Below are 10,950 nucleotides of genomic sequence, written 5' to 3'. Positions count from 1 at the left end.
CTTCCCTTTTTTGAAGATGGGGACCACATTAGCTATCTTCCAGTCATCTGGTCCAAGCACCACAAGCGCTCGTAGAGCCGTGCCAAGGGCCCTGCAATAACCCCAACCTCAACACCCTGGGGTGGAGAGCATCTGGACCCGCTGACTTGAACATGTCCAGCCCCTCCAGAAGCTCTCTAACCCGGTCCTCCCCAACCTGGAGGCATTCTCCTCGAGTCCATCTGGCATCCCAGTGGGGAAGTCCCGGTCCCTGCACAAGAAAACGGACATGAAGAATTGGTTAAAGAGTTCTGCTTTCTCCTCTGGCGCAACCACCCGATTGCCCAGTGTAGTTTGCAGGGGCCCCACATTACCCGGTGCCTTCTTCATCCTCCCTATGTATTTGAAAAAGGACTTTTTATTATCCTTGATCTTGGACGCTAGTCCTAGCTCTATGTCTGCCTTAGCTTTCCTGACAGCCCCCCTACAGGCCCGAGCAGAAGAGGTATACTCATCTTTGGAGATAGCACCCCCCTTCCACTGGGTGTACACCACCTTTTTTGGCAAGCAGGCATTCCTGGACGCCCTTCGTGAGCCAGGGGGGCTTCCGGGCACTCTTGCCCCCCTTGCTTCTTGTTGCATTTAGTAAAGACTTGTCCAACATATGGCCCGCGGGATGCCATGCGGCCCTCCAAGATCAAGCTGTTTTCTGAGGCTCGAAGTGCTGTGATGGGAAACAAAAGTAAACACTGTACTTTCGTTTGGGGGGGAGGGGTGATGTGATACTGCTTCCTGTGAGGTCTTTGAATATGGCTTGATGGCCCACTGGGTGATAAAAAGTTCATGATCCAGCCCCACATTCAAAAAGGCTGGACACCCCTGATTTAGTAGTTCCTTTTGAAATATTAAATGATGGTACAGTAACAGCCCATACTGCACCATGCTGGTGGTGCAGTTATTTTTAGCTGCTGTGTCACCATAGCAATGCACTACAGCAAGGGAGTGCATTGCTATGGTGATGTAGCTGCAGCATCATGGTTTGTGCCCACCAACACTATGTGGTGGCATAGCGTCTTGTGTAGATGGGTCCAGTGTGGCATTTAATCACTTCAGTGAAAGGGTGGAATCCTATGATCCTATGATCCCTTCCATTCCACTGGTGCCACCTGACAAATTCTTTATCTTTTTTTTTCAAAAATATGCTAATTTCTGGAAGCAGGAAGTATAGATACTGTGGAAACAACATTTTTTCCCCTATGTTCATTGGGCATGTGACCTATAGTAGACAGAAAATCAATTAAGTTTCTGTACTGAGCTTGTGGAAATGATTTGTGCCCTTTCTTTTAACATCCAGGGTATCTTCTTTGTGTGTCCAACAGAGACTCTGTCAGAAATGTCTCTCCTGGACATATATTGAAAAGCTTCTTAAAGAAAGAAGAAATTTTCCCCTATTGAAATATATCTCCAGGAAAGTATATTATTCTGTTAGAACCAAAGAGAAGTACCTGCAGTGAGCAAATGACTGCGTAGTGGTCAGTGGGCATGTCTACATGACATGCTTTACTGCCCATTAGGTTAGTCGCTATGTAACTGTGCACAGAGCTACCATACAGTAAAATAGGCTAATGTGCAGTAAATCTACTACCTTTATTTACAAGTAGTAGATTTACTGTACGTTAGCTAATGATGTGTGCACACGTAAATGATAACCAGCAGCAAATTTGTTCCCAGTTAGCTAGATGTGCAGGGGTCAGCCTCCTACCAGGAGCAGAGCAACATGGTTGGGAGTCCCTCCAGCCACAGGGCAGAAATGATTTTTTTAGTAGTCCATGGCTAGCCTTTAGACCCTTGGCTTGACTCCTGGGGCCTGGGCTAGCTGATGCTTGCCCCTGGCCATTGTGTTGGTGTCGTGGGCATGTGCTGGTTTCAGCAGCACTGCAGAGCCCCAACCTGACCCACAGGCTTCTGCTGGCTGCCCCCTGGCCCCTGGGCATCATGCCCCTGTTCTTTGGGCACATGCTGACTCCAGCAGTCCCACAGGCTGCCGTGTATGATTGAGGGAGTGACCAGAAAGACCATGCCTTCTGGGACAGGCTCCTTGTCCTCAAGGGGAGGCACATTGCCCTCCTCAAGAGGATGCTGGAGGTTCAGGAGAAGCAAGCTGCTGAGGTGGCTCATATAGGGAGGACACCATCCTGGCCCTGGCAATCACCTTCATGCCACCTGCCACCCAGCCCCTGGCTTGGGCCCTGCCTACCACCAAGCAAATCACTTGCTGCCTAGCCCTTGCAGTATCAAAAGCACATTTTAAAGTGACGCATAATACACAGTAGTCTATTTTACTGCGTATTAACATAATTGCACATTTTTATGTGACTCTTTAATATGCAGTAAAATAGGCTGCTGTGCATTAAAGCGTATGTATAGATGCTTTAAGCAAGTACTAATGCATAGTTCGCCTGAGGTTTGAAAAGCTGTGGATAATCTTCAGTTCTCTTCTAAAGACTCTCATGCATATACCCACACATCCAACTTAATGAGACTGTAAGCCAAAATGTATTCATTTGTTTTAGAAAAAATGCTGCTTAAATACCAGTTTGAAAACCAACTTTAAATGCATGGATGCACATTGTCCTCTTAAGCTAAAGAGATCAGCAACAAGGTTTTTCAGTCTAAAAGAAAAGATTTGGGGGTTTGGAGGTGAAATTATGTAGAGAGAATTTCTGAACTGCTATAGTTAGCATTTTCATTTTTGTTCATCCAGGAGAAACTATAGGGAATAGATTTGTTCTTCTAGAATTTTTTTTTAATAGCATGAAGTTTCAGTATAAATTACCATTACCAGTATATATAACTGTCACATCACTAAAGTGATTGGTAAGCGATAGATATCGTTACTAGGAAAGTGTGAATAGTTTTTTGGTTCAGTAGCCAAACTGAAATATCCCAAAGTAAAAATGTTAAAAAATATATCTAAACTATTTTTTTTCTAGTTAGAATTAATGTTTTATTTTGTTACAGGCAAAATGTTTCACTTATCAAAGAAACAAGCATTTTGTTGCCATCAGAACATTTGAAGCAGAAGCTGAACAGTGCACATCAAGGAATAGACTTTGGTGTTGTTCACCAAACCAAGCAGTAGTCATGTTGTCCATCCTTTAGCTTAATGGTTTAGGCACTTGTACAAAAGGTATGAAAGAAGCAGGTTGAATTCTTTCCTCTGTCTGGGAGGATTTTAACCAATATCTCTTTATTTCCCCGCAAAATGCCAAAGAAGACAGGTAGAGGGTTTTTTGGCATGAAGTGCTCTCAAACTCTCTTGCTGAAGTTTCTTTCGTTCTGTGGGTATACAACACCTACAAAACTATTCATTGGTGTCAGAACTGGAATCTGGATATTCTACTTCTTTGCAAAGATCCTAACCAGTAGCATATAGAGTCTCTCTGTCTCTCTCTTTCCCCCTCAGTATTTACACCTTTTATACAGAAGAAAATAATTCACAAAAGAGATACTGAGGGAAACCATCTCTCAGAATACCATCTAGTCCAGGAGTTAGGGCACTCACAAGGATGTATGACACCAAAATTCAGCTCCATAAAACAATTATACCAAATTAAGAGAGGGAGATGAATGATTTGTGAGTGCATGTCAGCTAGTCTGTTAAAATTGTATGCAGTACTCTATACTTCAGTAAATGAAAACTAAACCCAAATACGTTTAGTAGCTGAAAAAATAAATTTTATTCTTTGAGAATTGGGCCCTATTTAGCATCCACTCAGCTTAGGATAAAGTAGACAGGGTTAACATGTTATCAGATCTGTTGCAAGTCCCTGCCCACCTCCTAAACTCATGCAGATACCTTTCAACTTGATGTAATTGATTCATACGTTCATACCTTGAGAACATGGATTTGAACCATGGGGTCCCTCATCTTTTCTGAGTTCCCGTGCCAGTTGGTTTTGGGTTATTTTCTGTAGACCTATCTCAGTTCCTTCTACTAAAACTTTCTCACTTTATATTGAATAATTAAAAATTCTTTGGGCCACAGAAAGAGTGACCTGGGTTTCCTATTCCTGCTCCAATTAATATTTAATTATTTTTATCATTTATTTATCTCTCCGGCAAAGAGACTCTAGATTTTTTGTATCCTAAATCAGTGTTATGCTCATGTTCAACCTTGCAATGACGATATAAATCTTACCTGAAATATTTTTTTCAGATCTTGCTCAGAGCCTCTACACATGCATTAATGTGTCTTTTCTAATGTGCATGATATTTAGTATCTCCAATGTGAGGTACTAAATGAATGCACATTAGGCTGTGCTAATGTGCAATAGTGCATTTGCATGCTTTTTAGTGACGCTTAATACTCAGTAGACTATTTTACTGCACATCAGCAGAATGTCATGGTTTTTATGTGATGCTTTAACATACAGTAAAATAGTCTACTGCACATTAAAGCTCATATGTAAATGCACCCACTATTCATCACATTCAGATTTAAAATTTTTTTCAGCAAATAAACTGTATACCAAAAATTGTCCATCTACCTTTTCTTAAGACCTTTCTTATAACCACTTGCAAACAAATCCCTAATAAGAGATCATGTCAAGTAGATACTGCTGTCCTAAAATTCAGCCTCTATTTGGTCCAGCAAAAAGTGAAACAATATATGTTAGATGTCTCCTTCTCATACACATGATTCAAATTCTGTCATTTCAGAACCTTTCTGGCCTCTTTGTTTTATTTCCTACATAAATTCTTTTTTATTCCAATGAAGACAAGAACATTATTGACCAATTCATTCTAGGTAATAATGCACCAAAAAGAAACAGAATTCAAAAATTTTTTTTCAATACTATGAACTAGAAGACTATGGTAGAAAACATATACATATCAGTATACCTGTACTGTTTCTATCACTTACGGTATTGGTTCCCAAACTGTAATTTATGAAGATCTTTCTCACAAACTGAGAGGAGCTAGTGGGTTTGTTATATGCTACTGGCCACCTTCCTCATTTCTTTCTTTTAAAGCACATTTTAAACAAGGTGAAATACATTTTGTTACTAATATTTTGCCATGTAAGCACATATAGTTACTATAGGGTGGTGTTCATTTATAACTGTGAAGAAAGGTTCTATTTAAACCATAAATGAGAGAGGTGTCCAGAAGATGTTAATATTTAGCTTCTTAAGATGTAGTCTGCCATATGGGGAAAGCTTGCAAATTCTTGCTTTGTTTACTATCAGCACTTTCCTTTGAAGCTTCCAGTTTCATGTCAAGAAAAATATTTATTTTCATGTCCTTGTAAATGAGCTACATACAATAAATTCACATTCAGTATGTCCTGTGTTAGAGAATAGCCTGACCTTAAGTTTTGTAACTATACTCAGTGAGCTTGGTATTCTTGATATGGAATATCCTTTCTCAAAAATACACTTCTGTGACACCTGGAAATAACAGCAGCAATAGTCCTTTCCAAACTTGATGCAGTAGTATGTAGTATGTGTCTAATCTGTTTTGCCTGCATTAGGTAGCTAGCTCTTTAAGTAGACTCTATGTATTCTTATTTTTTATAGCACTGATAGAGTTATTTTTCCTCTTTCCACAAATTGATACAGAATTATATCAAGTGGTTGGCTATATTTGTTATGGTTACAAAGCAGTTTCCATTACAATCTCCTTTTTCTGAATAATCAAAAATTGCAATAAGTCAGGGTCAAAACCAAAACACATTTGTTTCAATTTAGCACCTTCTGACTATAGTGATAAGGTTTTATGAGATCCCAAAGGAAGCTTGATAATTTGCTTCATCTCAGAGGCAGTTGGCCATGTTAGTCTGAAGCCAGGGAGAAGGTAGGGCAAGGTGGCACTTTATGGTGCAGATAGACATAACAAATGAACTGTTTAAAAATGAGAACCAATTCAGAACTAGTTCATAATTGTGTCAAGAGCTGTGGCTTTGACATCAGGGGGTAGGAGTTTGCCCCCAGCCCGCCATGCCTTGCAGTGGGTGAGTTGGGGGGAAGTGCTTGCACCCATGCTTTGTGGGGGGAGGAGGGAAAGGGGGAAGAATGCAGGGGGTGAGTGCCATGTAGCTGGGGAAATTGTCACCTTTCTGCTTTCCCTTGTTTCCTAAATATGTCTTCAATAAAATCCAATAGCTTGCAAATGACCAAAGTTTGCAAGTGTGCTCCCTGACTTACAGGAGAGGGAGTGCTTGAAACCATGCTTTTTGTTCTCATGGTTTGGGGGAAGAGGTATGATGAGTGGCTGCAATTAAGCAGGGAGGACAGGGCTGCTTGTTAGAAAGTGTTTATTGAACGAGTAGTGCAAGGGAATTCATGGGTACAAGTACCAATAAAAGGGGAAAAAAAAGGTGGGCAGTAGTGTTCTGGCTACATACCAGAGTAGCTTGTTGCAGCAGTGCTGGGGCAAGGTGACGTGCCTGTAGGACTGACCAAACCCTTGTCACAGAACGTGGGGTGTCCATACATAACACTGAGCCCATTCAAACAGTACTTGATTTTCCAGGTACACTTTTGAACCATTCCAGGCAGATTTAAATCTGTTTAACAGACTTGTGTGACTGGGCACTGAAAGAAGTTACTTTTTTTGCACGATCATCCCCCTGAAGGCCCTCTATAGCCATAATGTAATAAATGTTTATGGCTGCAGAGGTAACAAATGTTTAAAATGGCTAATCACACAAAAATCTAACCCTCATCTGATGAAGTATCAGACAGGGATGCTCTAAGGCAGAGCACTTTAGATTTCAGGGATGCTGTAAGGCAGAATGCCTGAATTTTATAGGATTCTGACAGCATCCCAAGTCATCATGGGATGGTGTTTGCATTGATGAGCACCAGCCCCACCCCACCCCTGGGGCTGTCACATAAAGTAGACAGAGCCTCCTCCCTGAACAGCAGGGTGGGGGAAAGGGAGCTCCCCAGGTACACCTGCCTCCCAGCTACCCCTACTACCTTCCTTTCCCCTTCTTCCCTCATGTGAGTGTCTTGGCAGTGGCAGAGGCTGCTGCAGCCAGAGATGGGGTGTGAGATGGGGGGAGAGATGGAGCCCCTGCCTGATGGGCCCATCCTGGCCTATGTCTTCCCCCAAGACATCAGCAGGGGTAGTGGAGCTGGGCCAGGCATGGCAGCCTCTGCCACAGTCAAGATATTTGCACAGGGTGTGGAAAGAGAGACCCCCCCACCTTGTGGGCCCAGCCTGGATCCTTCCAAGACCCATCCCACTCCACTCCCTCCACAAGCAAGTTGTCAACAGTTGCCAGCTGGAGGCGGGGAGGGTTGGGGCTGGGGTAAAAGGGCAGTCTGGCAGCCTCATGGGAGGCTGATGGATTGCCCCCACTTGCTGGCCAGGGCTGGTGCAGGCAGGCTCAGAACCTGCCACCCAACACAGAAATGCCTGTTGGGTTCAGTGGTGCTCTAACTCATGGTGCTTTGTGTAAAGTGCCTTGAGTTAGAGTGTTTCCGCAACAGGCTGCCTGCACTTGAGTATACACCTCTGCCTGCTTCAATTTAAACCACATCTAAATCATTCTAAGTTTTAAGTGTGTCCATGCCCTTAGACACTAACTGCTTCAGAGAGTCATGCATTTTTATAGCAAGCAACATGTTTTGTCAGATGCTTCAGCAGATTAACAAGATTTTTGGGGATGCTTTCTTTTTTCCCAGTACATAATGTTACAGAAGTAAAATAATAAAGGTCAGGAAGGACATATAAGGTTGTAAAGCAGTATTTGTTCAGCTGCCCTACAAAGTTTTTCTTTTAGTAAAGTACAGTAGAGGTACAGTAACTGAATATTTTATGTTGTTAAATGTCTGTAATATTACGTTTTAATAGGCTGCACTTCCAAATTAATGCTGGTATGGAAACCTCAGCTTTCACATTTTCTGACTTGTTGCCTGTCACTTTAACTGTGCCACATTGTTGCTGAATTAAAACTAATTTAATACATTCTTGCAGGAGAGATGTTAAAATCATTCTAGCTAGTGAAGATAGAAAATGTCATGTGCCATTAGAAAGGTCATATAATTGCAAGTAAAATTTAACCACAAGTAATACAGTGGATTAAATTAATTGACTCGTTACCAACAATATTCCATTTGCTACTTAGAAACATACAAATGTAATAACTAGGGCCACTTAGGAAAGAGCAATGGGTCAGATATGAGAAAATGAAAAAAATTCCAAAATCTTTGTAAAAATTTGTGGTATCAAAGATAAAGCACTTTATTTCTGTACCTTGCATTTATTTTTTTATTGGTCAAAAGAAGTTTAAAAAATGCTAATTTCTAATCACCTTCCTAAAAAGTAAAATAATCATAGTAAGATAAATATAAAAATATTAGAATTCATATATATTTTAAGTAAAATAGGCCAAACAAATATAAATAAAATAGAGTGATATGTTGTTTCACATCCATCTCTAATTATCAGAAAGCTCCATGTAGTGCACACCCAGAGTTTCACACCAGTAATGGGGGTAAGACTTGGAATCTTCATCTTCCAACCTAAAGAACATTTTCAGTAGCTATTAGTTGTTTGAGGCATACGTCCAAACAATGAATTAGAGAAATTCCATTACTACTCAACTGAGGGCAGCAGTATACATACTCCGTAGTCACATGATAATATGTTGGTTTAGAGGGAAGTCTTTTCTCACAAAATAAATTAAATTGTAGCATTGTACATACTTTACTACAGATTATTAGCTCACTAGTAGAAGAGGGCAGCAAGTCAGTTCTTATTAATGTCTGTGACCAACGTGCCTATACAGATGGTGATAATGATAGGTGTGAGACATTGCTTTTTTGTAGACTATTGAGGTTCCAGCCCAGCAATTAAGAGTCATGCTGTTAGAACATGGAATTTATTCTCACTGGGCATGTCTACATACATTAATGCCCAATAGTTACTGTGTATTTAGTTTAGTTCTTGCTTAATCAAGTACTAACTAAATGTGCAGTAACAACAGTTATTGTGCAGTAGCACAAGCGCACAGTTTTTTAGTGACACTTACTGTGCAGTAGCCTAATATGACTGTGCAATAGCATATTAGCACAGTTTTTGCCCAGCACACTATTGCGCAGTGTTATTAGCAGAGATCCTGGTTTCCTCTGTTTAAAAATTGCAGATTCTCTGACACAATGTTTTATTGATACATTGACAATCTCAGTAACTATAAAAAATATGTTCTAAATACCTGTAAGTGTTGGCGTTTGATTTTGGGTTTTTTGTCATGGAAAATCAGAGCTCCCCCTGCCCCCTTTGCTACCTTAATCCAGGTCAAGCTGCATCTGTCCCTTCCCCCCTGCTTTGTGGCACTGAGCAGCCCTGATATGCTGGTGTCCTGCCCCATGCCATTGCCCCTTACTCCCCACCCACAGCCCCTGCCTTCCCACGCCTGCCAAAGGGGGCCCCCAGCTGCCAGGGCTATGGGGTCAGGGACCTGAATCTGCATCCCCCCCAAGCAGTGCCCAAGACCTGACTGCCACCCATAGAAGGCAGTGGCTGCTGTGGCAGAGTGGAGCATGGAGCCCAGCTCCCATCCACCATGGGAAACATGGCCAGAGTGAAGCCCATTGAGGTCCAGGTGTGGGCTGCCCACTGCAGGCTTTCTACCCTGATGCCTTCCCCATGGGGTCTCTGTGGCCCGGCAGGCAGGACCTGGGACAGCCGGGCAGAGCGGGACCATGCAGGGAAGCTTGTTGTTGTCACTAGGAGCGCTGTGCCACCGTGACAAGGTGTTCTCTGCCTGCCTAGCAGCAGTGAGGGACAAAAATCTGCACTGCCACTCCTGCTGCTGCTGGACAGGCAGGGGGTGCATCATCATGGCAGTATGGGGCTCGTGGTGGTGGCACTGATCTTCCTCACCCTGCTGTGCCCTGCCATGCCAGCCTGCTTGGCTATGGAGGCCCCAGGGGGAAAGGCAGCAGGGTGGGGATCCAGAGCCCACAGTAGGTAGCCTGCATCCTCCTCAGCCCTGTGCACAAATTTAGGGGGCATGTACCTCCCACAACCTTACCTGGGAATATGCATGGTGGTGGGGAGCTGCCCCCTATTCCCTGGACAAGCCTCCCAAGCCCCATGCACTGCCTCACCTGGCACCAGTTCTAGCCCCAACCCTGCCCAACGCGCTCCCTCCCTCACTCACCACGGGGGCCTCAATTCCCTCTGCTCCTTCCCTCCCTGCTGCCGGACTTACCTGTGGGGACTTACCTGGAGCTGTTCTCCAGACAGCCTAGTGGCTATGCGTGTGTGTACATGCGCACATGCAAACAGTGCCTTCTGCCTGACTGCCTTTTTCCCTCCCCTCAGCTCCTTGCAGGATGGAACTCTGCCAGCCTGAAAAATGAAACCCACTGTGTCCCATATTTTTCCCCTTTAAAGGAGAAAATCTGGGTATTTTTCCTTACCTGGTTCCCTGGTTATTAGGCTGCCATGCATTAAGTGTCTTGTGTAGACGCGCCCACAGAGAATAAACTCTGTGTCATCAGAAAAGGACACAGAGAGTGCACCTACATGAGATGCTAACTGCAGAGTAGCCTAATACTACTGCATGGTAGCATGTCATGGCAAAACCTGTGCTAATACACTACTGCGCAGTTAAGCTAATGAGCAGTTAGCATCACTAAAAAGCTATGGGCTGGTGCTACTGCACATTGATTTAGTTCTTGGTTATACAAGTACTAAGTTTAATGCACTGTAACTATAGCATATTAATGAATGTTTAGATGTGCCCAGAGTTAAAACCTCACAGGCAGGAAGGGTTAAAAATGAACAACGTTGATGAGGCAGTTGAGGCAACTCATTAGTATTTTTCAAATCAGATTTAAAAGTATTTAAAAAAAATATATTATGCAGTTTCTGATTCCATGGGATAAGATTGCTATGGTAATTTCATCTAGGATAAATGCCATCTGAACTAAAGTTCATACTGTACTT

General features: G+C 42.7%; 1 protein-coding gene across 1 annotated transcript in view; it reads left to right on the top strand.

Annotated features, from left to right (window-relative positions):
* DSCAM (DS cell adhesion molecule) overlaps window positions 1-10,950 on the top strand; it is a 620,508-nt gene that overhangs the window by 41,477 nt on the left and 568,081 nt on the right. The gene's annotated exons all lie outside the window — the stretch shown is intronic.

This window comes from Crocodylus porosus, unplaced genomic scaffold, assembly GCF_001723895.1.
Source record: "Crocodylus porosus isolate Cpor-Errol unplaced genomic scaffold, CroPor_comp1, whole genome shotgun sequence".
NCBI lineage: Eukaryota > Metazoa > Chordata > Crocodylia > Crocodylidae > Crocodylus > Crocodylus porosus.
The sequence above is the reverse complement of the archived record's forward strand: the minus strand, read 5'-3'. Positions and strand labels throughout refer to the sequence as shown.